This window comes from Fringilla coelebs, assembly GCF_963513975.1.
Source record: "Fringilla coelebs genome assembly, chromosome: 8".
NCBI lineage: Eukaryota > Metazoa > Chordata > Aves > Passeriformes > Fringillidae > Fringilla > Fringilla coelebs.
The window spans coordinates 24,721,998-24,739,646 of record NC_140066.1 but is presented as its reverse complement, the minus strand read 5'-3'; the positions used below and the strand labels follow the sequence as shown (position 1 = coordinate 24,739,646).

The window sequence follows — 17,649 nt, the reverse complement described above, 5'->3', positions numbered from 1 at the left end:
ATGGTTGGAGTCCCTTCCATGTTCCGGGATGAAATATTTTGTCCAAGGTTGAAAAGAGAGTCTGAGACATAGCAGGGAAATTATAGCAGGTGTCAGACCACCCTTCCACCTCCTGCTCACTCTCCTTCACCACCCTGGGCACAATCCAACCACGAGGAAAATCTTTCCTTGCAACTACACCAGCCAGACACATCAGTGAAAGGAGCAGCTTTCCCTGGAGAAAGGCAGAGGGAGCTCTAAGATATTCCCTGTGCCAGCTCACCTCACCATTAAGCTTTTCCCATACTATCCCCTTCCTCCCTCACCTCACAGTCATCCCTTTTCATTTTGGCCGAATATTTTACCACCCTCTCACACACCTGATTGCTAGAAAGAGCATCTCTGTGACACCCACAGCCCCCGAGGCCCCCAGGACTGCCTGGCTGCACTTGGCCAAAGGTGTCACAGCAGCCTGGTGCTGGCTGTCCCCAGGGCTGTGCCCCACACCTGGCAGCAAGGCTGTGCGTGCAGCAGCCGCAGATTCCTCTGAGCAGAGCAGCGACAGAAGCCGGGGCCACCTGGCCCAGAGCTGTGCCTCATGTCACAAAGGGGATTTTGCCCAGGCTGTCCTTAAGAGGATTAGGGAATCATCTACTTGCACAAAACAACAGCCACATCTGCTGCTCCAGCGCAAGTTGTTCTTATCTGCTCTCACAAAGCTCCTTTCTGCTCTGCCCTGACAACTTCTCCCATTGCAGCATCCTGCCATGGCATGCAGACACTTGTGAAGAACTGGGGCTGGCACACAGGCGGAGGGTGAGCACCAGATCAGGGCAGTCAGAGCTCAGCCATCCCACAAGAGTAAGCAGCATCACACGGAGCACATTAACAAATAGGCCTGGTTTTCAGAGGCTGGATAGTCACAGCAAGCTGGATATCACTGAGCAGTCAAACTCCTGAGGCTGCAGAGGGGGTTTAGGAGGACTGTGGTGTGTTCAAAATTTGTGAAAATGTAACCAATTATTTAGCAGTTTAAAGAACATTAAAGCAGGTTAAAGAACATTAAATTTCCCAAGTGATGTTCCCAGTATATTTCCTATATCAGAGACAGGAAATTCTTTGTTGTGTCAGATTGCAGATGTATAAACTGGTACCAAACTGGTATATTTAAACAGAAGAGGAAAGGAAAGCAAATTCCCTAAGGCAAGACCTAAAACCTGCCTACTTCTCTTAGCTTTTTGAACTCTAAGATACATGCAGACCAGCCACCTTGATTTTTCCTCCTTTTTATTGGCAAGAGATAAGATTATCAAGGTGCCTATAAATTGCTTTTATTGATTTTACAAATAGGAATGGCTTTTATTCACTTTTTAGATTTTATAACTAAACTTGTAATTTAGATCTCAGCTATGGCTTCCTAAAAGAAATCCAGGATTGCCCATCTGACCCCTAAGCAAATCAACCCTAATCCTATAACATAACACTCTTCCCCAGCACTGAGCACCCTTTCACTCCCAAGGTGGTCCCACCAGGTCAGGGTTTAACCACTGTACTCTTGCTCATCCCAGAGGTGCCACTGCTGTTGCAGGGATTGGTGATGGATTTCCTCTGCCAGGATCAGCCCAGGATCATCAGTGCAACCATCCTGGATGCACAGAGCACACGGGGATGGACGTGAGGAAGCAGGGACAGAGTGAGCTGCAGCATGAACAGGGCACAAAGTGAAGTAAGAAACTGGAGCTGGTGTGTGTGGTCTGACTTGATAACAAAACCTCCTGTGAAACTGGTTTCTTTTGCAGTAACAAGTCCCAGTGCCTACCTGCCCTTCCACCTTCACAAGCTTTTTTAAAAATATTTGACTAAAATATCCCACTGAAATTGTCCCTTCCCTGCTGCTGAAGGACTGGGGATTGCTCTGCCCTCTCATGTTTTCTCATGAGAAACAGCTCCCTCTGCCTTATGGTTCTTGTTCATCTCTTTTGGGCTCTATCAAGTGTTTCCACGCCTTTCTCAAAGCATGTGACCAAAACTGAACAAGTTATCCCAGTTCAGCCCTCATCACTGAGGGGAATGCCTCCCCCAGTCCAGCTGGGGGGCTTCAGCCAGCTCCCCTGAGCACAAAAATTTGTTCTCTGACAACAGAATGACATCATTTCTCATGAGTTTTCCCCCCAGACCCCCACTGCACTAATATTTATCTGCACCCTCAGATTCTTCCGTCCAAGAACAGGATTGTGCTGTTGTCTCCATCGAGTCACACCTGACACCTGACAATTCCAAATGCCCTCCTGAACTTTAAGACTGTTTTGAGATTCCAGTAGATAAAGTGCTTCCAAGTCAGACAGTGCACTTACCTTTCTGCAGATTTCACTCAAATGCAGTGACTCCCTTCAAACAACTGTATGAATTTAAGCCTGCCTCAGATATGAAGCTACTAGAAAAACTACACACAGAGGCATTTTTCAGATCATCTTTTTGATACAATTGTTAGTTATATATATTTTTAAAATATATAACTAACAATTATACAATACATATATATTTCTTCTCAAAAAAAACCTAACAATTATATAATATATATATATCTTCTCAAAAAAACCACCTAATTTAAGTCTCCAGCAGACACACCTCATATCTTTGCTTTAGAGCTCAGCTGCTCAGGGCAAGATAAATACTGTAGGCAGAGGGGTCCTGCAGGTACCTGATTGATTGAGAGATTTTTTTTTCTCCTCTGGCCAACTCATTGTCTTTAAAAGGACTTACTTCACCTCAAATAAGAAAAATATTCCTTTAACATCACTCTTGACACCAATTCTAAAGGCTGCTCTTAGCTGCCTTCCTGGAGAGCCACTAATGAAAAAGTAGCAGCCTCTTGGATTGCAGAGAGTGCAGGCTCTCAGTAAAGTTTCATCAAGGAATTAGGAATTGCTCTGCTCGGTCAAGTCATTGATCCAGTTAAGGGATTGAAGACAGACATGGACACAAACCCTGTTATTTAACTAATTACCTCCTAGCAAGTGAACCAGACTAGCTGGTGATGTCCAAGCTCTCAGTCTGCTGGACTGAGTGTGGTAAAACACTAGAGATTGTCTCCTCATGGAGGTGAATCTGTCCCCAAGGGAAGGTTTGTTAGCAATACTCATTTCAGAAGCATCACCACACCAAGAGCCTGCCCTAAGTGCATCCTATTTATCCCACAAAGGATAATCAATACAGAGAGACTGTGACAAGTAGGCTACTTCACCAAATAACTCAAACATTTTAAGACTCTCCAGGAGAAGAGGCAGAACATAAAGGAGCTCACTGGCCCTTTGTGAGTTCCCCTGATGCTGTAAGATCAGCACTGTGCTCTTTGCCCTCCTGGCACAGCAGCAAGGAGAACACCAGGTGAGTGCTTGGCTCCTCACACCCACAGCAAGGATCCTGGATCCTTGAGAAGCCTCGTGGGGAGAAGACAGAGCAAATACTTTTGCAGGATAGATTCCAGTAAGGACAACAAGGAGTGTCCCACTGGGGCTGGGTGCCTGGGGGACACAGAGCCACAGCAGTGAGGGCCTGACCCAGCAAGGCCAGCAGTGAAGAGCTCCTGCCCACACCTCCTGAGACCCAAGGGTTGAACTGAAGCTGAGCTGCACCTTGAGCGTTCACCTGAGGTCTCCAGTAAGGGGAGAAATGCCACACCAGATCTCATCTCCACACACAAGCAGGAGTTAAAGAATAAAAATAGCAGCAGCCAGGTGCTCCAGTTCCTCAACTTGACTGAATTTGGCATGTGAAATATAGTAGGTTCAAAACAGTAATTACAGAATAATACATATGAGAAAAAGGCCCAAGTCACAAAAAGGAAAGCAATTACAACAAAATTAGCTGGGAAAGAGAATTAATGGAAAAATATGAGTGATGATGGATATATTTTACCAGATGTCAGAAAGTGACAATTATAGAAAAAAAGTCTCAAAAAGAGACTTGTTTCATAAAGTAAATGAAACCTTCTAAAATTCAAAATTATATGAGAAGTGGGTGAAAAGAAATTGATAGAATTATTAAATAAGCTAATAGTCAGGAATTGTTTTAAAAGCTGATTGAGAGCAGTGCATATTCCATCAGTCAAGTCCATTAACAGATATAAGTAGCTGAGCTAACAGGAAGAAACCACGAGGATATGCAGGATAATTCCAGTAATTAGACTCTATGGAACAGATGACTCTGTGTTTGGGAGGAAGTCAGTCAAGGTATCCATAGGATCACTTGATGGACAGATGCAGATCCAGTCACACACCACCCAAAGAGAGACACAGCACAGTAAGTGAAATGAGAGAACACACTAATTAGGAAATGCAATCACTAGGAAGACTTAATAAATAAACAAGAGGCAATAGGAAAGCTGGCAGAAGACAGCAGAGGGCAAGCAGACTTCAAGGATACAAATTTGGTACATTCTGAAGGAAGCACCCCTAATAAATAAATTCCATGGGGAAAGGAAACCCATCCATTTGAAAAATCTTAACAAGTACTAAAGAAAAATAAATTTGATAGAGGTGGAAAGAAATGAATATGGAAAACTGAGTCATTGCAGAGTATGGTCAGCAGGGACCAGGGGAGGAGAACATCTCATAGGAGCAGGGATTATTGTTGGGTTACAAGGTCAGCTGAATGTAAAAGCCAGCAAGACCTGGGGACAGCAGACAGCCAGCATCCAGCCATCCTTCCCTGCAGCACTCTGCATTTATTTTCTTTAGAGATTATTCATACAGCTTTCAAGGCTTTTAAGATTCATGAGACTATCCAGAACTGGCACCAAATTTCTTGGGTTTTTTTGCCAGCTTGCTACAGCTGGTCAGGAGTCTGTGATAACCCTGCATCAACACTGCCTGTGGGTGCAGCATGTACCCAGGGGAAGAGGGTATCCCTGCGCTTGCAGTTCACACTTGCACACTGCATGCCCTGTACCCACAGCACAGTGCTTCCCACACATCAATCTAGCACCCATCCAGGTGCCAAAAAAAGTATGTTCCATCTTCTTTTACCTTCTGCCCTTTCCTTCCTGGCTGTTTCATGGACAAATGTGAGCACTGAAGAATATCTTAATGACCACAAAACTGGTTATGAGCACCACCACAGAGCACACACAGTCCATCCTGCTCCAGGTGACAAGAAGAGAGGAAAAGCAGGCAGTGTGGTGGGCCATGTGGAAGGTGCATGCTCCCAAGTGACACCCACTTCAGAGAGCAGCAGCAGGGACATCACTGCCCTGCAGCACCCAGAACTGCACTGAGCTCGTGTTGGGAGCTTCAGGGAGAATCTGCTCCAGCTCTGCTCTCACCTCTGCAAGCTCCACATCAGCCCCATCTGCTCCAATGACTCGACAAGGCTCCTTGCAGCAGCACAGCACTAAACTCAATACCTCCAATTCTTCAGCAGTTGGAGTTCGAATAAAGAAAATGCCAGAATGGCCAACTCTGCACTGGGGGTGGGATTTGCATGTTTGTGGGGATCTCATCAATAAAGCACAGTTTTGTGGAAATCTATCAAGTATTTCTACAACTGAGGAAGCACTTGAGAGGACAAGCAGTGCAACACATGAACACCCATTTTGTGAATGCAAATACCTCTTTTTTTTTGTATGTGCAACTTGCTTTCCTGCACATACTAATGGAGAAAACTTTAGAAGCTGCAGAGCACAATAGGTATGATGGAGCCTCAACTGGGCTGCACCAAATATTTAGGACGGTACCTTCTGGAATGAGAGGCAAGAAGTCTGCCTGTGCCTTGACCTGCATGAGATGCTGGTATACACACTGTGTCTTCTAGTAAACAGCAGGAAGCCAGGTGGGTGGGTATCTGCAAGATGTTCAAATCCCTAACAGTAGGCTAGGAGCTTTATGTGAAACTGAAAAGGCTTCAGTTGTGGAAGGTGGGATGGAAGTGGTTCTTTTTGTGAGGCTTCATCAGCCTCATGTGTTGCAGTGTTTCAAAGAGTTTGGCAGAGGAGATAAAAACCCAAAGATGTTTGATCAGGACAGGTCCTTCAGCTTCCCTGTAGGTGAGATGGTGACAGTGAGGAAGCTGCACAGCCTGTCTGGGTTCACCTGGGGCACACTGCACACCCAACCATGCTGCTGCTGCTGGGCACCACTGCACAAGTGGTGCTGCACTTGGGAGGAACACAAAGGCAAACAATTCTGAAAATTTGTGAAATCTACTGAGGCTTCTAATGAAAGAAGATTTGGAAATCTGTTAAACATGATAAAAATGATGAGGTAGCAAAAGGTATTAGTTCATAATATCTTATTAACTCCTGCAAAAAAAAAAAAAGGCTTTATGCTGTACTGATAAAAAGGGGGGGAAAGCTTGTATAAGCACTGCAAGAGGCAGAGTTACAGATAACACCACAGAACCCAAAGTCACCCAGCTGCAAAGTCACCCAGTTTTCTTTACAAAGAAAACACGTCCTGAAGGTAACAGAATCACAAAATCTGTCAACTAAAGCCACCATTTGGAAAATGAGAAATACAAGCATTATTAGACAAAGCTGGATTCATTTACTGCTTATGCAACACAGCTTCCCATTAGCACTGGGCTACAAAAGTGGCAGTCCAGCCATAGCCCTGCAGTTCACACGGCAGCTACGTCAGCTCCTTCCCTTCACTCAGGCCTAGGTGGCAGAACCTTTGCCCATCATGTTTACATGTCTGGCAGCTTGTGCACAGACACAAAAGACACCACCTGATGAGCTGTGCAGAGCCTGTCCCCCACGGGGCTATGCTCAGCACTTGATAACAACACAGCTCCCAGCAAGCAATACCACGATGCACCCTCCCCTGTGGATGCAATAGCATTTTGGAGGACCAGGAGCCTTGAAAGGACTCTGATGGAAGAAGGCTGGAAATTATGTTAAAGGCATTTAACCCTTCACACCACGTATTGAACACCCACACTAGATAAACTATTCCCTGACTGGGAACGCTTAAGACTTTCCTGACGCCACCAATGCCATTTTTAATAGAGCCAATATCCTCAAAAGGTGTTTATTATCTATCTGGTCACTAATCATACTGCCTCTTCATGGGAAGAGCAAAAAATCATGGCCAGAAATATGTTTTACTCTCCTAGACCCAAATGGGGCGCTTGCTCCTGAGGACCTGGATCCAGCAGCGCAGGGAACACGCCTGATGTGCTCCATCAAACATGAGACCAGTCCTTTGCCACTGAGATCTTGCACACCAAACAAGATGGAGGTTACAGACAGTCCCATGCAAAGCTGCACCCCAGCCCGAGCAGCCGTGAAACACCATCAGATTCAGCTCAGATCTGCCTGCTGAAGGCCCCAGGGATCCTGGGTGATAACACTTCACACAGAAGGGTAACGCTGGAGAGCTCAGCACTGCACAGCCATGCATTGCTAACCCCCTGAGCACCACAGATATGGTTGATATCACACTCGAGATCACGCTCTGGGAATGCATCCTTGCTCACTGCTGGCTGTTTTCTAGCCCAAGTTGCTTTTCTGAAGTCACTTTTACATACCAAAACATTTTTTGTGTATGATTCAGAAACATGCTATAGTAATAGAGGGGAGACAGGGAGTCTGCCCAGCTCTGTTCAGTTTTATCTCTACCAGCTGCTGCACAGAGCACAAGCAATTCAGGAATCATGGCAAAAACATTTTTTCTAAACAGTCCTATGGTCTATTGAGAGGAACGGAAGTTTATTACCATCAGTGACTCACTCCCTGTTGAAGCTTTTTCCTGGACGAACTGCATCCTACATTATTATGTTCCAGTAACAATAAATTATTAATAGGCGAGGGAATTCATCATTTGCCTCACAAAAATGTAACCAAAAGCAAGAAAAATATGGAATATGCTATAGAGATTAAGATAAATATTTCATTTCTCCCCCTCTGATGTGCAAGAATTACAGCCCTTCATAATAAATTGCAGTCACAGTTCGTCAGAGGATATGCACGAACACATATTATTGAAAAGGAATTGTGTTTATAATGTAGCTTAAAAAAACTTTTTTCCTCTGTCAGTTCCTGTAGTAAGTGCAGAAAATTTGCTTTCCCCAACACAGCAAAAAAGTGAGATCTTAGGATATCTGGGATCAATTCCTGACCCTACTAACCCTCCTCTATGATCCCTGACAAATCATTACACCTCCCTCTGCCTATCCTCCAGCCTCTAATTTAAGAACAACACTTTTCACCTCAACAGAAAGATGTGAAAATAGCCTCTGTTAATGATTTTTAAGGCCCCCAATTAGGAATAAGGGAGGCAGGAAATGTGATCTTAAACCCAACAGCAGGAATTAGTTAGGTGATTGCTACATGGAGTAAGGAGCTGACACCACCTTGGTGTTAAAAACCATTGTTCAGACTCCAGTTTCTCTGCCATTGGCTGTCTTTGGATTTCAAGCTGTACAAAGAAGATTTCCACACCATCATGCTTGAAGTTTTTGAGGTTTTTTCCAACTATACAGAAATGGGGGAAATGCTGCAAATTATCTCCCAATTTTTAAAAATGAAACCTGCTTAAACACCTGGCTCACACTCAAAACTCTGGAGCTTCATACTACACTAGCTCGGAATGGAAGAAAAAAAAAGGAAAATAAAACCTTTAAATCTGGATAACATATTTTGAGCTTCATGTCCATCTACATCTGAGTCTACCAAAACAAGGCTTCACCCAAACACTGACTCATTCCTAAACTCTACCAGTACTTTGTCTCTTCCATCTGTGCTTATCCATCCTATGGTGATCCTGTGATTCCAAACAGCATTGTCACACCAAGGTATTTGTGAGAGTGTGTGCACCCTCCCACTCCCCTAGAACCAGCCCTGAGGGCATCAACCCTCCAGCCAGCACAGGGGAAGGGCTCTCCCCCTCTTCCCTGCAGGAAGTGATCCATCGATTCTCTGCCGCTGAGGTATGACAGACACAGAGCCTATCCACAGGAACCATCAGGATCCAACAAAGCAACTCCAAAATATGCCAGATGTCAACTCTGCTTACAGAGAGAGCAATGCAATTTGAAGGCATCTGTAACTATTGCTCACTCTAGAAGAGGGAATTTTAAAGGAAAAGGTGGGTGGAATGGGAGAATAAATTTTGTTGTTCTGACTGTCAGTTAAGACCAAGTGCTAATAAGGGAAAGATTAAGAAAAAAGAGCAAATGCACAAAAGCCCATCCCACCCATCTGAGTAAGCAGCAAAAGCAAAGGGCTTGGCTGCTCAAAAATGGTGTGGGATGATGCAGTATGAACAGGACTGAGGAGCTCTCAGAAGCACCCCGCTGCCTCTGTCCCTGGAGCCAGGACAACTCCCACGTTGCTCCATCCTTCAAGCACAGAACATGAGCTAAGTGCAGCAGTTCCTCCAAAACTTACTGATTTAACAAATGCTGAACAGAGCGCTGAGTGTATCAGATGTGCTCTGGCTCCTCCAATTCCATCTTAATTCATCTTAGAAGAAATCTTGGAGTGGCTGTGTGGCTAAAACCCTGGACAGGCAGCTGCAGCACTCACAGGAATGTCCTGACATCCTCTAGTATAGTTCATGGAACAGGAGTAGGTCCTTCTGGATCTTTTCCTGCTCCTGACATGTGAACTTAGATTGATTCTCTTGTATCAGGTATAATTCAAATACACACTTAAATGTTTTGTTAAGTAGGGGTGGATTGCTGAACTAGCAGGAGATTTTATAAAACACCTTGAGAAGGAATACAAGTTGTTATAACGACTTTAAAAAAAAACTGTGGAAAGAAAACGTTTCTTCATGGCAAGGCAGATTGCCATTGTCTGAAAACCATCATTAGGATGTGAAAACAGTCTCTGAAACATTTGAGATGGCATGGAAATAATTTAGACAGTGCTTAAAACACCATTTATGGAAGTTTGGTTAGAAGACTATAAAATGATAAATACCTACCTATAGAGGCAAGTTTACCTTCCAAATTCATGAGCAAATTTATTAGACAGCTGTATTAAAATCAAGTTTATTTATACTGAAAGAAATCTTGGGAGGAAACAGAATTTGTCTGGGATCTGAACTTGTCATTCATGCTTTACTGAACAAGTAAAAATAAAATTGGCTCTTTCAGTGATGAATGCATATCCAAGTACTATCATATCCTAAATGTGCTTAGGATCTGCCATAGAACAAGTGTGCAATGGATTTCCAACAAATAAAGTTATTTTAACAGTGGAAGACAGGAGGAAGGGAAGGAGGGAAGGGAAGGGAAGGGAAGGGAAGGGAAGGGAAGGGAAGGGAAGGGAAGGGAAGGGAAGGGAAGGGAAGGGAAGGGAAGGGAAGGGAAGGGAAGGGAAGGGAAGGGAAGGGAAGGGAAGGGAAGGGAAGGGAAGGGAAGGGAAGGGAAGGGAAGGGAAGGGAAGGGAAGGGAAGGGAAGGGAAGGGAAGGGAAGGGAAGGGAAGGGAAGGGAAGGGAAGGGAAGGGAAGGGAAGGGAAGGGAAGGGAAGGGAAGGGAAGGGAAGGGAAGGGAAGGGAAGGGAAGGGAAGGGAAGGGAAGGGAAGGGAAGGGAAGGGAAGGGAAGGGAAGGGAAGGGACTCTTGCACCACCACTGAATGGAGAAAGATGGCATTAGAGAGGGCTGTAAATTAATAGTTCAGCATAAGAGGCAACTTAAAAGCCATATCCAAATGAAATGCACTTAATTTTTTTTTTCTGCTGCCGTCAAAGGTAAGTAACAACCGGACCTCAAACATGGAGAACATTTTACATTTTGAGCAGAGCCCAGCTCACCAAACCCTAATTCCCAACATAACTTCAGCAGGAGCCCAGAGAACTCATTTCCCCTTTTGCCAAGGAAAAAGGGGTGTCATTTCAGGCCACAAAAAGTTGCACATTTGAAAGATTTATAAGTTCATGCAATTAGCAAGTTACTGAAATCTGAAGCCTATAGAAAATAAGCGCTCATTAAGGACAATCCAACATCCAAAAGGGCGATTCCAGGCTCCTTTCTGCAGGATCAGTCCTCCTGAGCAGCAGGGTGAGAACAGCTGTGGAGAGGAGGAGGAGGAGAAGGAGGGCAGTGACAGGGAGGTGCTGAGCACATCCAGAGACACCCAGGCACTGCTCCAGCCTGTCCACAGCCATGACACAAGGATCCTGTTAGGGCAGCATCTGCCTGACGGGCAGGGGACAGCAGCTCTTCACGGGAGACTTTGGAGGATTATGCCCTATAGAAGAAAGGAACTTCCATAGCCATGGAAGTTCTATGAAAAAGTTTGGGCTCAACACAAATTTTGTTTTCTTCTACATTTCACCTTTCCAGACCTCATTCACATCACAACCTGTTCCTACAAACTGGGTGCAAGTAACACGCAGAGCTTGGGAGCAAATCTGGCTCACTGTGTTTCCTCAGATGTGTCCACCGCCCCCACAGCTCCCCCAACACAGCCCTGTGATCCATCACAAGAATATTCCGACCCCTCAAGCCACACCAGGGTGGGGACATCCCACAGCTGCCACATTACACCAGTGGCTGTTATTCCAAATAAGGGAACTTGTTACAAACTCCCCTCAAGCTGCCTTGTTCTGGCTGGTTTATGTTAGGGAGACAAGACTAAACAGACCTTCATATTTTCAGAATTAACCACTAAAAATGAAAAATTGATTGTTTGTTTCCAGAGTGCAGATGAAGGGGAGTCCTGCAGCCAGCGGCCTCTTTTGGAAACCGCAGCAGAGCAAAGGCAGCACAGGGTTATCTCTTTTCTCTTAAGAGTCTTTGGGATGGATTCAGTGAGGAGTAAACACGTGTGAGCCCCGAGTCACATTTTGGTGCAACCACGTCTCCCTCCAGATTCTCTCAATGTGAACCAGGCTTAGTGGCTTAGTGTGTGGCCCCACAGCAGTTTTTCTGCTGTATTTCCCCATTATTTTTGCCAGGGTGACAGTCAGGTTGTTATTTTTTTTAAGCTGATCTATTAAATGTCAGATTAAGGGAAGTTTCACTGCTTTACAGCAAACTTGCACCACATAGATTCTTTGAACTGCTGTCATGAATGTAAATCAGTCATTTCATTTCCCTCTTGCTATTTAAGTGGTTTTAGTTGTCTTTCTAACGATCAGGACTGTTATTTAGTGCTGCAAGGCTTGAATAAAGTATTTTTAGGCTGCACTCCTTGAACAGATGCATTCTTATTCTATCTGACCACTAATCCACAAGGAATCTGTATGACCACTTTTTGTGCAACACTGAGCTCAACCTTAATATCACCATGTCTCAGCAGAGCTTATTTACTCAGGTTCAGCCTAGGCAAACTGAATTCACCTCAGCCTGCCACATGGACATATGCTCACATCCCAGCTGGCAGGATCTGTGTATTGCTTACTTAACCCTTCCTTTGCTTTTCCCCATCTCTGCACAGCCACAGGCTGTTTATTCAAACCTGATAAACACGATGAGCCTCAACGTGGCAAAGAAATATGGAAAACAAAGACAATACTGCCCGGGATGTGACATTTATTCAGCAACAGAATTTCAATAGAGTGCTTGCAGCTAAACTAAGAGGGAGAGAGGCAAAAGAGAAACAAGGAAAGGTCCTACGAGTCAACAAGGGCACAAACCCCATCATTCACAAAAAACTTAGAGGAAACCCATCCACAGCTCCTCTTGCATAAATCAAGACTAAGTTCCATCAATTCCATTAACACATTATATGACCCATAATTAAGCTATTGAGGAACCTTTTTATTCCCAAAACCCAGCACGGTGGGCTGTCAGCTCCCCACCCCCCAGTGGGAATCACTGGGGCTGCAGCAGGCAGAAAAGCAAGGCAGCAGCCCAGATAAGGATCCGTTCCACCCTTGCTGCTATGCAGGGAGCACAACCCGTGTTACTGCTGCTCCCTCGAGACCCAGACAGAAGTCACCACATCAGCAGAAAACAATTAAAAATAGTCTGGAGAAATACTGAGTAGCAGCAGTGAGCTGCAGGCAGGAGAGGCAGCAAGAGAGGCTGGAAAAGACCAAACTCCTTATCAGCCTCCTTCCACGTCCCTAAGCCCAGCCATGTTTTCAAAGCACACATCAGGACACCCCATTTCTGGTTGTGTTTATTTGAACTGCATGTATGAATACCTCATTAGAGAAAGAAACAGCCTTTTTGATCACAAATTGCTTCTTCTTTATCCCCCAGCCCATGGCTCAGACACACAGCGGCGCGGAGGGCACAGGCACGGCTGCGAGCACAGCTCCTCACCTGGCAGCAAACCAGGCCTCTGCACTGCCAAATTAAAAGCAGAAATGCAGATGGGAAAGGTGCCTTTTCTCCCTCTGGCCAAACAGCCACCTGGCACAGGAGGGGTCAGACTGATGCAGTAACATGAATGCAAGAGACCCATTTAAAGCTCAACCCAGCCCTTCCCAGGACACGTCCTAGGCAGGTCTGGCTGTGCAAAGACACATGCACCCACAGATTACTCCCCTTTTTATCTGGTCATGAATTAAGAAAACTATTCAAAACCATCAATTTGCTGTTCTCAATGCTTAGCTTCAAGAGAGACAGCCAACAAGAAAACACAGGTTTGAAAGGAGACAGCAGCAAGTACGTGACAACAATGCAGGGACCGGATTTTCCATCTGTCTCTGCCAGGAACTCACTTTCTCCTCTGGATTACATTTGCATGAAGCAGCATCTAATCTAAATGGAGAAAATTGTGCTTGCTTTTATCAGAATTACATTTTGAAGGCTAGATGCTGCTCTTTGCTGCAAGTCTAAAGCAGCACTGCTGAGGGGCAGTACAACTTCCAGTTTACATCTGTGCCTCCCACAGCAGAACTGGTTCAATAAGTATTGGCACCTCAAACCCAAAACACGGTTACAGGTAAAAAAACACGTGATGGGGCATTTTGCTGCTGCATAATCTCCACAAAGTACATCAATAGTAACTTCAAGTAACACTATGCTCACTCAGTCCTTTCAAGTGTAAAGTACTGGGATGTCTGAACTCAAGCAAAACCCGATTGCAATATTGGTATAAGGGCTCTTAAACCATAGAGTGAACATCAGGCTAATTTCATAGAATCATCAAGGTTAGAGAAAACCTCCACTGTCATCTAATCCAACAGTTCCAGTGATGGCAATTCACCACCTCCATGGGCAGCCTGTTCCAATGCTGGACCACCCCATGAGAAAAGAAATTCTTTCTGGTGTCCAGTCTGCACCTGCTCAATCAAACTTTGTGTTTTTCAGCTCAGATGGTGAGAGTGCAATACTTGAAGAGATGCTCACTGCCTCTAAGAGTAAATTTAGAATAGCCCTCAGCAAACACCTCCATACTTCCATCTGTGAGCCATTTCACACTGGGGAGGTAAAATCCATCTTCTTCACTTTACAAGCACAAGCAGTTCTCATTAACTCAAGGCAAATTCATATGGAATACAAGGTGGAAGGAGCTGAGTGCCTACACACACAGAGACAGATATGTGGGTATCTCTGTGTGTGTGCATGCTGCCAAAGCCTGACAGATCCTGCTGTGACCACTTCTCCTAATTTACTATTGCTTCCAACCCCCTCAGTTTTACAAACCATTGTTTAATCAGAGAAGCCCTTTGAGGGAGTTTAATTCTGCAACAATGCCTAAAAAAAAAAAAAAAAACCCACCAAAAAAAAATCTAAAACTGTTACAACCAAGGTGGGGAAAAATGTGTATGGACTAAAATTATCTCTGGAGCTCTCACAGAGCCTTTTAGTAGGCCATAAAGTTGTGGCTTTAGGAACAGGCTGTTAAGATGAGGATAAACACTCTCACACCCCGGGTGAGCCAAACAAGCTCGGTGCTTTGGGGCAGCAGTAAATCCCAGCCGGACAGGAGGCACCGGCCGTCCGGGTGTGTGCAGCAACAGTGACAGCTGGCGGACACGGGAGGAAGGCCCCGCACATCCTCCTCTTCCTCCTCCTCTTAGGCTGAGTCACGACCTACGAGCCTTGGAGAGGCGAGTCAGATTCAGGTGGTTCCACACTTGGGCACCACCAACCAGGCATTTGAGAGAGTTCCCAGCCTGGCCAGGGCACGATTTCCCACCTTGGCTCACCCTCCCCTCCTGCTGCACCCGCCTGTGTTTGCCCAGTCTGTGTTCTCTGGGGGAGAAAAGGGGCTGCTGAAGGCACAAAGATGGCTCTAAAGACATTTTAAGTTACTGGCAAAGGTCTCATACTATAAAGGAGAAACTGTGTGACAAGCAGTGGAGAGGGATGCCCAAGGTGACACCAAGAAAGACACTGGCAGTGTGGGGCAGAATTCCCGAGGTTTGGAGAAGCCACAAGATAAGAAGTACCTCTGGCTGCAGTTAGACAAGGGACCAGCAGGACCACTGCACCAGGAGGGGTGGCAGCCATTTACCCCAAGATGCTGAAGAGTCTGAAACCTCATCCTTATTCTTCTTTTCAGGAGAAAACAGCTTTTCAAAATTGTCCATTATTTTCTCTCTCACACCAAGCAGGGAACAGACTGTACTTTTTGGTTCTGATTCGCAAATATTAAATCCCCTCTTCCCACTATTGGTGACTCATGAAAGTGACTCATTCACCTCTAGATAGCTTTATTTTCTACACATTTAAAATACAAAGGAAAAAAACATATTGGCCTCTTGGAGGGGAAAAAAATAGCCTTTTCTCCTACTCATCAGCTTTCCCTTATAACACAGATTAAAGGACAGTTAATCTCAGACTCCAGACACTAAATCGCTCCTCTGGGTGGTCTACAAAGACAGCAAAGTGATAGCACAGGAGGACTCCTGCTCCTGCTGTAGCCACATTAACTCTCCCCACTAGAGGCTGCTGAAGCAAAAGTAACGTGACAGTTCTGCCCCTTGCAGCTGGCCACCTGCAAGCAAAGCCAGAGCCCTAGAAGGAAAATTAGAAAATTGGTGGAAAAGAACAATTACGTTGCAGGTTGGTTTTGTGGGGGTTTTTATAATGCTGAGAGGCTCTGCAGTGAGTCACCAGTTCACAGGGGCTGTTCTTCACCAGGCACTGGGGTGACAGAGGGTGGGAAGAGAGGGCATTGACACCGTCATGCACATAGAGCCGTGTGGGACCACAAGGGGAAAAGACCACGGCGCCGTTCTTCAGGAGGTTATGGTGTGTTCTGCTGCACAAAACATTTACTGTGCCCCATTGATACAGAGAAAGGGGTTCAAGCTGAAAATACCGAAATCAAAGCAAGATGTCTGGGCAAGAGAAAGGAAGCAATATTAAGGCCCTGTGAAGATCCCAAGAGGATAAAGATGGGAAGATGGTGCATTTCACAGAATCACTGCATGCACAGCCTTGTCAAGCCAATATTTTTGCCTTCATCCTCCTCTCCAGAGTCACACATCCAGCTCTCCTTAATGTACAACCTTTGTGTGAAGTGGGCAAAGGAATTCTTTTTCTTTTTGAGAGGATGCTACTATTGAATAATTATCATTGCTAGTTAGGATAACAAAGAGTTAAAAATTAGAGACAATAGAGTCTGCAGCAGAGGCAAAGTGATTGATTGTTATGCTTAAGGGAATCAGAGAGAGAACTTGTAGGTAAAGATACCTGTAAATTCACCATCTCTCAATGTCCTTAGCAAAGCAATTCTTCAGGTCACACATCACGCTGAAAAGGAGCAGGAGCCACAACCCCAGACACGAAGCTCCAGTACAATTATACAGTTCTCATTCAAGGATCTTATTTCCCTGCTCCACAGAAAACCCAACACCCTCCAGGCTAACAGCAACCATTTGTATTTCCCAAGCATAGGTTACACTTGGGGATTTCTTATTCCAATCCCCTTTTAAATTGTAGATCTTCCCTCCAGTCAAGCATCAGAATGCCAACAATCAACAAGCTTATGTTTACTAATACTCTTGCACTGTGATAAGCATTGAATGGAAAAGTCTCTATGCAAAAAGGGAAAGAAGCATGAAGGAAAAAAAAAAAATTATATTTTCCAACAGCACACATCTCTAACTACTGACAGCTGGGGGGCAGGATGCTATTTTCCCACTGCATAGCAGCTACCACTTTCTTTGGTATCCTACATTTAGAAACCCATTTTTATCACCTGAGACCATGTGATTTATTAGCAGAGATGGCACACTTGGTATCCAACACTTGGCCAGTTGGCACCTCAGGAGGAAACTCAAGAGCTGGGTCCAAACTCAGAGGCTGAGCCTCATCTCTGTTTACAAACTTGGCTGAAGCCCCAGCTGCAGAGGCAGTACAGCAGCAGGCATCAGCAGAGAAGCTCCGAGCAAACGTAACCCACGGGAACTGTCCACCAGAGAGCCACAGTGAGGCTCATCCTGCGCTGTCCTCTGAAAGCACAAACCTTATCGTGGTGCTGGGGGGAAAAGGAAGAACATGCATTACTGAAACATCATTAAAATTAAGTGTGACCAGGGGCTTTTCTCCCCATGAGTTTGAGGAGTAAGTCTAAGATATCTGTGATTTCTGATTTAATGTAAGATATCCATGATACAGAGCTGGTTGCTACCTTAAATCTCCAAAAGAGCTGCCAGAGAGCATTATTTTTAATGCACTCTCACACGGGGATAGAGTTTCCAAGGAAGCTGCCAAATCTAGCAAAGGTTTGCAGTTTTCCTTTCCAACACTTTCTTAGAAAGCTGGAAATAATGCTACCTTACTTAAGTGGCTATTTTAATTAATTTAGTTT

General features: G+C 45.0%; 1 protein-coding gene across 1 annotated transcript in view; it reads right to left on the bottom strand.

Annotated features, from left to right (window-relative positions):
- The window catches only part of NEURL1 (neuralized E3 ubiquitin protein ligase 1), a gene marked incomplete at both ends in the record, with an annotated part of 136,848 nt that overhangs the window by 97,296 nt on the left and 21,903 nt on the right, over window positions 1–17,649 (bottom strand). The window lies entirely within an intron of this gene.